Below are 12,582 nucleotides of genomic sequence, written 5' to 3' on the forward strand. Positions count from 1 at the left end.
AAGATGATATTAGTGCTCTGCCATCTTTCTAAATATAGAACTCTCCTCACCTAAATGAATACTTCAAACACTATAACAAGATCATTTATTTTTAATATACAGAAAAGTGGGGCATTAATGTAATTATTTCCTTTTTTTTAAAGCGTGAAGCTACGATGTTAAGGAAGTGGGTACATGGCAAGCCCAGATAAGCACCCAGCTGTACAGCTAAAAAGATGGGCATTATAGGGTCCCATTGTTACTTGGGACATTTGTCAAGTGCCATTCTCCTAAAAGCTTAGAGCCTGTCCATCCATCAGTTCATCCCAGTTGTCACTTCTGGAAAATTTTGAACTCTTTTTCTGAAATTGGAGGTTGCACTTCCATGTCCGTCTCCTTCACCCCAAGGCTGCCAAAAGGTCTGAGGCATCATGAGGAGTTACCAGAAAGCATTGTTAGTCAGAAGGAACTCACACCCTGCAGGAGGGGGAAATGAGAGGTGGCTGCAGGCCTTATGGCCCAGGCTCCATTCGCTGACTGTATTTGCTGGCAGCAGCTCGGTTCCTCTCAGGCAAGGTAATGTTTGTTCCTGTAGCCAGCAAATACAGCCAGTTCTCACCCTCATCCCAGGAGGCACCGAGCTGCTGCTGAATCAGGGTTACACAAAGACAAATGGGTCCGACGGGAAGGGGCAGGAGACAGCTCACACTCATAAAATGAGAAACACAGAGTTAAAGTATTACAGAAACGATAAAATCCATCTGCACTTTGGAAGGTCCTTCTATCAGCAGAGCCTGGGAAGCCTCCTTTCCCCCCAGTAATTCCTCTTCTATATCATCCAAACCTCAAATTCCTCTCTGGAAATGAATGTGGATGGGGCTATATTTCCCTGTGGTTATTGCTGAATGACTCAAAACTTTTCCCTCCCTTTTCCTGTGGGACCAAGGGGCTACATCCACCACCAGCAAAATTTTGCATTCTGTGTTTTAATTCTGCAAAAGAAATAGCATCTGGGACAACAGAACATGAAAATAGTGTAGAAGTTTCAGCTTGCTTTAATTGCAAACACAAATACTACCAATGTGTAAAATACAATACAATAACATAACGTTAAACTCTTTGGCTGGGTTGAGGGAGGCTTTCAGGGGTAAACAGAAAATGTACAGCTCCACAATTGAATCATTCAGATGTCCTGCCTTTACTACAATGCATACTATTGCTTCTATGAGCCAGCAAACTGCCTCAAAGCATCCTTGCTGTGTTGCCACAAACATCTCACACCTAATATACATTAAGCTGGGCCTATCTCCAACAGGTTCTTCTTAGGACTTGTCTGGTAAGGTCACAGAATCACAGAATCACAGCATTGATTGGGGTTGGAAGGGACCTTCAGAGCAGGCTGGACAGGAATGCACCCAGGTGGGTTCTGAATACCTCCAGAGAAGGAGACTCCACAACCTCTCTGGGCAGCCTGTGCCAGCGCTCTGCCACCGTCAAAGGAAAGAACTTCCTCCTCAGGTTGAGATGGAATTTCCTGCATTCCAGTTTGTGCCCATTGCCCAAGGCCAAGGGAGAGAAGAACACTGTCAGGAGCACCTCTTAGTATCCAAGCTGGATCCACTGCTGAATGTAGCAGTGCCAGCAGATGCAAGGCAGAGCAACGTCTTCTTTGCCTTGGTCTTCACCAACAAGGTCTCTCAGGCCTTTGTGTGTAGCAGCAATGGTCAGGGAGAAGGGAAACTCAAAAAAGGGGCAAAGAATTGTCAGTGGTTTCTTGGGAAAGCTTGATGTATACAAGTCCATGGAACCAGATAGGGTTTATCCAAGGGTCCCAAAAGAGCTAGTTTATGTCATTGTAATATGTCATTGCAAGTCATATTTATCACCTCTGAAAGGTCATGGAGATTGGGGTCTTCACAGTGGTCCATGGGTGGGAGGACGAGATACAATAGACATGAGTTGAAACAAGAGAGGTTCAGACAGGATACAAGGAGAAACATTTTCAGCCTGAGTACATCCAGGCAGGGGCACAGGTTGCCCAGGGAGGCTGTGTAGTCTCTGCCTGTGGAGGTTTTCAAGACCCAACTGGACAAAGCACTGAGCAACCTGGTCTGATCTCACAGTTGACCCTACTTGGAACAGGAGGCTAGACCAGAGACCTCCTGAGGTTCCCTCCAACATAAATGACTCTGTGTTATAATTTTGCAATCCAAGTGATTTTTGTTCTCTGATACTTCTGCATATATTTGGGTATTTGTTTCTTTGCAAGTACTTTGACAACATCCATTTAACAAATAGAAAAATGGAACTTTATTACCCAGGCAAGTATCTCAAGGGGGAAAAAAGAATGTTATGAGCAGACCAGCTGCCTGTTACTAATTTTAAAGTATACTTTTTAAAGTCTAATGCAATACAAAACTAGTAACCCTCCTAAACTCAGAAAATTAAATGGCAAGAGAAGAACCAAACCCCTCCATACTTAAACCTATAAACAATCCTCAGGAACAGTGGTCAGGTGGTGACTCTGGTGCCTTGTCTTGTTTTCCTTCCCCTGGGAAATGTTTCTTGCTTGCATTGCATATGGCACGTGGGCTGAACACAGTGTCTACTGCTGCTTCGTGCTTCGCACTCCTCCCTGCTCTTGTAGTTCTCCATTACCCAAGAAACCCCAGAGATCTCCAGATCATAAGGGAAAAGTTTGAACAAACAGGTGTTTGTATACTTGATCTGCATTTCGTGCGGATTTTGGCGTGTTTTGACCAAAAATTGCTCTGTCAACAAGCATACTTGGACTCTTTGTGTAAAGGAAACAGTGTAACAAATGACAGAATGAAAACTTTGCATTTTAAACTTTTATTTTATAAAAGTGGGGTAGAATTCTTCCCTCTGTCCCAATTGTCCCTGCAGTAACAACAGAGCTGGTGAGCAATATGGAGCTTTGCTCTTGGTCTCTGTGTTTTTGCCTCCCTGGGAGGCAGAGAGCTGGCAGCCTCGCTGAGCTCTGTTTGCAGCAGCAGATGTCTTCTTGCTAGAGCATAAGGGAGTTTTTTCAATCCCACTACTCCGCTGTAGCACCTGCATTGAAATGGGCTACTAACAGCTTTTGTTTGCTGAACTTTAAACTGAAATGCCTGGAATATCCTCTCCACAAGACCGTGCACACCAGCTGCATGCTGAGCAGTCATCTTCCAAGTGGGGAGAAGGATGGTCTACATTCTGCCGAGGGAGGTCTGAGTGGCTAATGCTGAGCTTGGAAACACCAGCTGAGTTCTGTAACTTACTGCTCAGGCAAGCTTATAGGTAATTTTACGTGAAATCTCAGAGAGATATGGATGCACATATCTCATTTCTCATAAATTTCTCAAGTAGAGAAAACTGACTTTTCTATTGTAGAAGAAAACTTTATAGGGCTATTAGAAGACCCGATGGCCTGGAGTGACAAAAGAAAGGTCAGAATCAGTTTGTTCCCTTGTGTCCTCTCCATAGATATCTCCAAACACATTTTGCTTTATATCTTCCCTTTACAGGGTTGCACGATAAATGGAAGATTAAAATCACTGGCCACCATGGTCATTCTTTCTTCATTCCTCAACTGGTTTTGGCCTTTCAGTAAAGTTACCCAATACTTTCCATTATAAGGACCTTACAGCTTTGCCAAAGTTCAGTCATTCTAGCTGTAATTTTTTCTGCTGGCTGGGTGCCTCTGGCTGATTTTGTTTGGACTTCTTTTGATAATTTTTTTGGAAAATTTTCAGACATTTCCAAGAAAGAACCTGGGGGAAAATGTATATATTGTTGTCTATGTCAAAAACTTGTAGACGTTTTCTTTTAAAAGCTTTCATTTCCCAGGCTTTGGAGCACAGTCCTGAAACTTGGTGGGTAAATGATCCTTAAGCCTGGAATGGCCTTTTCTCTTTCCCAGTGGAAATCTGCACAGCATAGAAGCAAGATGTCAGCCACAGATTTGTACAGTGAAGAAAACTTTAAGTCTTTCAGAGTTCTGCCTCACTTGTTGTAAAGGCCAAAGAAGAGACGGGGTGGGGGGGAAATTCTTATTTTCAAAGCTGGTGGCTTCAGTGCTGGAGAACAGGACTCTAACTCTACCAGGCAGTGCCTATGTGATGTGAGCAACTCCACCGGGTCTGGTTGAGGTGGAGTTAATTTTTTTCGCAGCAGCCCATATGGTGCTATATTTTAGATTTACGACCAAAACAGCGTTGATAACACACTGATGCTTTTGCTGTTGCTGAGCAGTGCTCACACAGCATCAGGGCTGTTTCCTTCTCTGTTTCTCACTCTGCTGCCCCAGCGAGTAGGATATGAGTAGGCAAGAGGTTGGGAGGGGACAGCTGACCCAAACTGACCAGAGAGATATTCCACACCATGTAACATCACACTCAGCAATAACACAGGGGCCTTTTTTTTCCAAAGTAGCTGCTACTTGGACACTGGCTGGGCATCAGTCTGCTGGTGGGAGGTGATGAATGATTGCCTTTGCATCCGTCGGGATTTTTTTCCTTTTTTTTTCCCCCTGTTCACTTATTAAACTGCCTTCATCTCAGCCCACGAGTTTTCTCACTTTTGCCCTTCCAATTGCCTCCCCCGTCCGTCTGGGGGAAAGTGAGTGAGCAACTGGGTGGGGGCTGAGCTACCACCAGCTGGCCTCAACCCACCCCAGCAACTCACCAACAGCCATCTCTATCACTACCCATGTTTTCTTCCACAGTCCTGATAGGAACCCTACAGCATCATTTGCAGAAGGGCTGAGTACTCACCCCTGCCATGAAAGTCAACAGGATCTATCCTTCAAGCGTGTAAAATACTCTGCATGACCGTAGCTGGATCGCCAGGTTTGTGCTATCAGCAGCACACCGAATGTCCTCAACACTCAATCATCCACATTCCAGATTCGGCTTAGAGTATGCCAGGGTTGCTCTTTTCAGGTTTCGTACATGTGGACATCAGGGAGAGGAAGAGCAGAGGCAGCATCATGGGTAGCTGAGTCTTGTGGGGCTGTGATGAGGACTTCTAGCTGGGCTTGCAAAGTGGAAAGTGGAAGGTGCCCTTGGGGGTATAATGTAAACATCAACTGCAACACTGAGGACCCTGAGAAATCATAGCATTTCAAGCAATTCTCTTCTTATGAGAGGATAACTTTTAACTTTAATCTTACTGTAGCTCAGTGCTATAAAACAGAGGTAATAATACTTCATATCACTTGCAAAGTTTAATTAACATTTGCGAAATATATAAATGCTGTGATGATGACAGGCATAGAGGGAATCAATAACTTCATCCTCAGAGCACAGCATGAATGTTGCAGTGAATGGGACCTAGAGGAACAATGAAGGGAAGATAAAACATTAAATGGGTGCTCACTAAATGAATTCAGTCTCTTCTCTGTACTGCATAAATGGAGATACTGGAGAAAAATTAATACACTAGTATAAACTAACATCCAGTAGGAATAAATATGTCTTGTCAATGATTCCAAACATATGCAGGTAAGTTAATGTCACAGGGGAAATCTTTCTCCTGGCATTTCCTAGCTTGTGAGTGATTGATTTCACCACCTCAGTAATGTTCTTTGACAACAATTATTTGTATGTGGTATTTATGAAGTCTGACAAAATGAAAAATACATTGGATCTCTCCAAAGATTTCATTAATATTTCCAGTGAATATCTAATGCCCTGTAATCTACCTGAAAGAAGACAGAAATACCACATCAGAAGCAGCTGTTGATAATATGATCTCAGAAGCAGTATACAGGGGACTATTAATCACTACCTATCCTTTGGTTCTTTTGTTCCTTTTGAAGTCAGTTTACTCTGAAAAGCAAGACCAATGTAAACCTGGTAAATACCACTAAAAATACTTATTAGAGTGGCTATCTTTTATTGTCATTATGCCCCAACAAGCAAAACTTCAAATGTTCAGCATTCTCCACAAACTGTAATTTACATAAATTACAAATGTGTTCCACATAGTGAGCAAAATACTTTACAATTGCAATCATGATGTTCCCTGATTTTCAAAGGTTTTTTCTGTACTTTTTGGGTCAAATTCAGAGCTGAAGGGTTGTAATTTAATATTCCCCTGGACCTACTTACACCCACTTGTTGAAGCGTCAAGGAGTCCTGGTGGGTGTAACTCCCAGGCTGAAGAGCCAAAATACATTGCAATAATGTTAATGTAGGGAGTTTTCACTGTCTTTTTATTTGCTTTTCTTGCTGTGCTCCTCTCCTGTGGCCAAGCATATACAAGCCATACTCAGCCTCTGTTTGACTCTTGGGTCTGCACTGCAAGACAACTGAGGAAGACCATACATACATGATGCGTTTGGACTTGCCACGTGGATCTTGCCATAACCAACAAATTTGGGGAAGTGGACGCACCTGAACCAAGCCATGTCAGTGTCTGTAAGTAGCTTACACCAGCTTCCACTCCCTCTAGTGCCAGATGGCCTCACAGAGACATCTCTGTGCATCACCTTGCCTCTGGGAGAAGCTGCACAGCTAGACAAGAGCATGCAGAACACCCCTGGCTGTCCCTGAACCCCAGATGAAATGTGTGGCATGTAACAGCAGCAGAAGGATGCTCCTCTGGGCTGACAGAGCCCAACTTGGTTGGGCATGGACTTGCTGACTCCCAGCTGGAAACGGAACCCCACTGGCATTTGGACAATCTCTAAACATGCAAGATCTTTACCTTCCCCCATCAACATGAAGCAAACCATGGCCAGTATTGTTTTGATGTGCTCCAGCAGAAGAGCTAACCAAGTTAGACCTCAGGCAATAGGAAACTATTTCTGAAGAAATCAGAATTATTTTACTGGGTGTGTTGAAACAAACGCACACTATGAACAAACAAAATGTTATTACTAATGTATAAAAGTCTACTTCTGCAAACACCCAAATAAAATTTGGCACTAATTATTTGATCTTGGTTTTGCTGTCTTCAACATTTAAGCACTCTAGAAGTAATGGAATTACTTTTCATTATGTGAAATTTTGGAGCACAAAAGCCAAATATTTTACTGGTTTAAATGTTCAGCAGACAAAACACAACACAAAATTGGTTTAGGCAATTTTGACAAAACACTGTGCAAGGAAATTGGTCTGTAAATTGTGAGAATAAAATTTCCCAAACTTTCTGAACCGGAAATAATCACTCCTCGTTCAAAATGGAATAAAACCCATAACGATGTGTTTCATCAAATATCAAAAATATGAAACAGTGGTCCCTAAATATCATCTGCAGGTAACCATAATAGCTGTACTTTTAATTGCATTCCAACAGTTTGCTTTTCTTTTAATTTAGTTAGGGAAATGTGACTGTCCAACCTATTCTAGAGCTGTCTTGTGTTTTCCTTCCAAAAAATCCAGTTTCTAAAAGAAAAAGGGCGCAGCAATTGAAAGACAAGAGAACTGGTGCATGGGCCTTTGTGTGATCAACATCCAAAACATATCTAGAATAAGTCTGTATCTCTGAGTAACTCCGGCACACCGAAAAGACAGCCAGGTGTTTTGCTGCTGTCAGAATCTCCTTCAGTTACCCAGTTAATTAAAAATAAGAAAGGAAAACAAAAACCCCACCTCACTTGTCAGAGACAAGTCTAGATAACTAAATACTTTCACATTATGATGCTAATTACCCAGACTAAGAAAAAGCTCATCTGTGGATTTAACAAAAGTATTAGTAAATAACTTCACCATTTGTTCAGGATCATTTACAAACTCATTACCCAGTTCCAAGGATAATGTCTTCACTCTGGGCACAGGTCCAAAATGGTCATTAACAACAATATGAAATTGTTGTGGAGAAAAAGATTTATCATTAAAATATGTTATAATACTCAACTCTTATTTTTCAAATGCACATTTTGTATTGAACCCAAATGGTAGTTACTTCAGACAAATGATCTTTCACATATGGTTCCCGTGTCACATGCAGTTTTCCTCAGCGATGCATGCAATTCTTTTTCAGATTTTGTAATTTAATTATTGCCTTTTGCACTGCATGTTGTCTCAGGCAATGAGAAGGCTGCCAATCAAAAGAGAATGCCACACGTACCTCCATGTGCATGGACCAAGGCTCCAGCATCTCCAAGACTCGCCAAAGAGCCAAAGAGCTTGTGGTTGGAGAAGACAGGAGCGATGCTGAAAATAGTTTGTAGGTTAGGCTGTGGGAAAGAGCCAGGTGAGGGTAATGGTCCATTGTGAAGTGGAATCAAAGTGAACAGGAACCAAGCACATTACCTCTGGTTTTAGATCACTTCAGCAAAGTCTGCACAATTTATTCTGAAGCGCATACAGGGAGATTGAATTTCCATCTTTTTCTTTTGGATTACTGCCGGATTTGAACATGTTTTGCAGAGTAAAAGTGAGTGTGAACTGTTATAAATGAACTTCCTTGATCCTCAAGAGAAGACGGTAGCAAGGAAAAAATGAACAACACACACATCATTGGTAAAGGGCTTAAAGTCACACTATGGCACATCAACTGCAGAGCGCTCACTTGGGTGACTTATTTCAGCATTTGATGAATAAATTGTAATAGTTCCATATAAACAAGCCATATTAAGCCAATATGTAAACATTTCTAAACAAGGATGATTTGTTTAGATCCTCTAGACCTTCTCTGAGTCTGAATCTGGCTGCAACGTGGGATCACTTTGTGACAGGCAGCCTGTTGCGGTAGGAAGCTGTTGTTATATTATTATTATTGGATGAAAAAACAGGCCTCATAATTTATGTCCTGAACGAGGGTAACAAAAAAGTCTGTAAAATGAATACTTCTGTAAAATTAGATTTCCCTAGAACACAGTCTAGAGTTTCCTAAAAGTAAAAGAATATGACAATATGCTTGAAACTTTTTCTAAGGTCAGTGGTTTCAACCAGAGAGGCAGTGTAATTGTGTTTGGCAAATTTCACCATAGCTTTAGCTTAAATGAAACTTGAAAAATATAAAGAGCGTATAACTGGTTCAAGCTTGCGAAGGCCCAGGACCAGGCAACGCTAGTTACATATTGCACCCTCGATTATGTACTGTATTGCACCCTAAATATGTACGTATTCTGTGGTTTACCTAGCTAGCAGGAATATCTCTTCATCCCCAGGTAGTAAGAAATGGAGATAAAGTTTCAGGTCTGGGAGGTCCAGCTTCATGGGGATCTCGGATCAAAGCAGAAATAAGAGGGGGAGTCTGAAAGTAGCAGCTGATTTGGTTGTTCAGGGTCAGGATGTGTCTGAAACCCAGGCAGGGGAGGGAGGCTGGAGAGAGGCTGATTACCCGAAATCAGGTGTGTTGGGATATACGCATGGCAGCTGGGGATGAATTCCAGGAGAACTGAGGTCAGTTTCTTCTAAGGTTGTGTCTCTGGGTGATTCCCAGTGTCTTTGTGCCTGAGTGTCCTTGTGGGCAGAGCTCACAGGGCATGGGAAGAGAAATGGAGAGATGCCCAAACCACAGGACAACCACACCATCTGGCTCTGAGGAGCCCCAGTAAACCCATTTAGTTTCACCTAGAACAAGGAACAGTTCAAACCTGGGGACCTGTGACACCACTGACAACAAAATATTCCAGGCAGGTTGGCTGGAGGAAGTGCCACGGGGACTGGCACTGGTCTCTGTCAGCATTGCCCATGGCAGCACTGTCCCCCCGTACCTTCACTGTAGCCTGCCCCAGGGGACACCAGCGGCCCTACAAAAGGCTGCATGCCCACAACCCACCTCCTGCAAGTAGGATGGATAGGGTGTTGGAAGCCAGGCTAAGCATAAGGCATGACTCCTCTGGACGTAGTGGCTCAGAGTATCATTTTCAGAGTGGTCATCCAACACAACCTGGAAATTTGGAGAGCTCTTCATACAGGCAACTGAAACAGAGAGAGCTGAATCCGTTTACAGGTGGAAAGGGACGAGCTCTCATTGATTTTTAAAGGTGGTATTTCTAAACTATGCCACTCAGTGGTTGGGATGGGGGGTTGGGGGATCTAGAATTCTCCTGTTTAATCAAACTGGTTGTAATGAAGAGACTATATGCTCCGTAGTATCAATAATTCACTGATATTCAGCTCATTAATTATGCTTGCTCAATTACTCCATCTCCATGAACTATCAACAATCTGCCTTCCCCTTCTTTAACCCCAGGGCTGACAAAGGTGGTGGTAGTGTCTAACGGCTACACCTTCCTCCGGTGGATGGAGATGGGTCAGTGGGAAGAAAAAAGGAATGCTTACCTCAGAAACCAAAACATAAAATACTTGAGTTTAGAGTAAAGATTTGACACATGAAACAGTTCACAAGTTTCCTGAATTTCTTTACTTATACTAGATGTTTAAAGTAGTATTAGTAGAAGCTCATCAGCCATTTAATCCAATGTGCAATACAACTTACACGATTAAAAGATAATATAGAAGCTCACTTTAGAAATACGAAATGTCCCACTATGTCCACATAGTAATAAATATTTTAAAGTCACAAGAATGGGGGTAGATCTCAGGCCTAATGAATCAATCATAAACTGTATATGAATTCAAAATGCTAATTATTTTTCTTTCAAATAGTAAGGAACATGTTTTCCTCAGACACAGCAGATCACTCGTCAGTCGGCAATTTTTGGTTGCTATCCTTCAGTTCTCTAAGGTTACTGTCTGAAGAATTAGAAAAGTGTTATCAGTTACTCCTTTTGAGGAATTTTCTAAATTCCTGCACAGTCCGCTCCTTGCACATTCCCTGATGACACAGGTTTAAAGCAATGTTCTTCTTTCCTCTTTTTCTCTTTAAAGCATTCCTTCTGCACTGTGTTTTCAAAGAGAAGTAATTTTCCTTTGGAGAAATGAAGCTTCATTATTGATTTCATCCAGTGTATGAGAATTAATGGAAAGATTTCTTCTTGCAAACACACTCATGGGCTTTGGATGGGATTCTTGGTAGTTTTTAGTTTGGGAAACTGAATTATATTGATTCTTCAATGCAAAAATTGTTAGTTAACTTAGGGTCCAATGTAAATCACACAACTGAGCAAGCATCAATCGGTCTTACAAACACTGCAAGAGCTGTTAACAATCCTAATCCAACCCAACACTACAGGATCTCTGTAATTACCTGATGACTGTATTCAGATTTAAGTGTTTTACTCACAACTTGTACCAAAAATAGACATTCCAGTCAACTACCAGAGCATAAACTAAAAGCTGAGTCAAGTCTCTGATATCTGAGCCCTGCTTTAGAGCAGCAAATGGCTACTGCAGCTGGTATTCACGTATTTTCGGCAATCCCAGACTAAAGGTACTGTCTCCAAGTCAGTGAAATGCACTCGAGTACATGTCAACTCAAGCCATCAGACCAACAGAAGGAATTCATATTTGTAAAAATGTTCTTTAACTTTTGCTCTACAGTGGTTACTTTTTGTGGATTTAATCCTCCGCCCCTGGCTCAGGCGAGACCATACCTGAGAGGTTTCCAACGCTTTTTGACCTGGTGTTAAACTAACGCTGTGATACTGCACCACGACCTTTCTGGTACACTATGGTCCTTATCAGAGCCATAGGCCCCCTGGAAAGACCATGTTGTATAACCATCACTTTGGGCATCCCTACAGTCAACAGATGGGGATACCTCTAACTGCACAGGAAAAATTGTGTGTGTCTCCCCTCTGTGACGAGAAAGACTCTCTGATGCCCCCACTAATTTGTTGATCCCCAGAACACACCAGTGCCCATTGCGCTGGCTCTGCTTCATCAGCTCCGACCTTAATAGAATCATAGAATCATCTAGGCTGGAAGAGACCCTCGGGATCATCAAGTCCAACCATCTACCCTACTCTAAAGTTCTCCCCTACACCATATCCCCCAACACCACATCTAAATGGTTCTTAAACACAGCCAGGGATGGTGACTCAGCCACCTCCCTGGGCAGCCTATTCCAATGCCCGACCAAATAGTTGAAGCTGCATCATAAACACTGATCACCACCTCCAGTAGCCTAAAAACGGTTAGGTTTGCAGAAAATCTAAGTGCGCCCTTCAAGAAAACGGGAGCCTGGAAACAGTCCGTGATTCCTGGCAACATCCAGAACTAGAGAAATGAAAGACGACTGGCCTGTATATCCCTAATCCCACAAATATTTACACACATTCTTCCGTGCGTGCGCTGCACGCCGTCCCATTGAATCCGACGGGACTGCTCGTGGTGCTTCGCTCAGGGCCAGGGTGATCTTCGCACGTCCCACAGCCTCTTCCCAACCAGTGGACACGCACCCCTGGCTCCAGGACCTCTCGTTTGGTGTGTGGTGGCCTGAGGCCTACTGGTGCAAGACCCTCAAGAAGACCAGGGCTTTAGTCGAAAACCCCTGGGTGGGGAGGGCCGGGAGAGGACTGTTCTCCCCGTTGGCAACATCATGTCCCACCCGAGCTCCCCAGTCACCGGTGGGTGTCCTGCTCCCCACGGGCAGACCCTGCTGCCCACGCTCCCCCCCCCCGCCTTCTCCCGCACCCCGGGAACCCCACGGCCCCCTCAGGACGCGGCGGGGCGGGCTGCGTCTCCCCCAGCCCCGGCCGCCGGCGGGACCCCAAGCCCTCCCCCGCCGCCCGGCCCCGGC

Source organism: Calidris pugnax, unplaced genomic scaffold (genome assembly GCF_001431845.1).
Source record: "Calidris pugnax isolate Ruff unplaced genomic scaffold, ASM143184v1 scaffold13, whole genome shotgun sequence".
Classification (NCBI taxonomy): Eukaryota; Metazoa; Chordata; class Aves; order Charadriiformes; family Scolopacidae; genus Calidris; species Calidris pugnax.